This window comes from Chaetura pelagica, unplaced genomic scaffold (assembly GCF_000747805.2).
Source record: "Chaetura pelagica isolate M959 unplaced genomic scaffold, ChaPel_1.0 scaffold66, whole genome shotgun sequence".
Lineage (NCBI taxonomy): Eukaryota > Metazoa > Chordata > Aves > Apodiformes > Apodidae > Chaetura > Chaetura pelagica.
This window is the reverse complement of record NW_009953811.1, coordinates 3,504,410-3,505,006: the sequence shown is the minus strand read 5'-3', so window position 1 is coordinate 3,505,006 and position 597 is coordinate 3,504,410.

Here is a 597-nt window from a genome sequence, read left to right as displayed (position 1 = left end):
TGTCCCGGGCCCGCCCGCCCCGCGCACCGCGCATGCGCCGGCAGCCGCGCCTGCTCCGCGGGGCCGGGCGGGGCCTGGGAGGCTCCCCCAGACCAGGCCCTGCAGGGGCACCCGGGGCACATCCCACGGGTACAGGCCGGTGTGAATGTCTCCAGAGAAGGAGGCTCCACAGCCCCTCTGGGCAGCCTGTCCCAGGGCTCTGTCACCCTCAAGTTCTTCCTGAGATTCACACGGAACCTCCCGTGCTCCAGTTTGCACCCCTTGTCCTATCACTGGTCATCACTGCACAAAGCTTAACTCCATCTTCCTGACACTCACCCCTTACATATTTGTAAACATTGATGAGGTCACCCCTCAGTCTCCTCCGAGCTCAACAGACCCAGCTCCTCAGGAAAGGTTTTACCTCACACGGAAAGGTTTTATCCCTCCTCTGACTGCCCGAGGTCGCCTCATCCCTCCGTGAATCGGTTTGCAGGGGTTTCTTACAACCCCACTGGCACCCCAGCTAGTGTGTGTGTGTGTGTGGGTGTTATTCTTTCCCCAAGCACCTCATTCACACGGGTAAGAGGTCTGGGGTGTCTGCATCAAACCTGCACG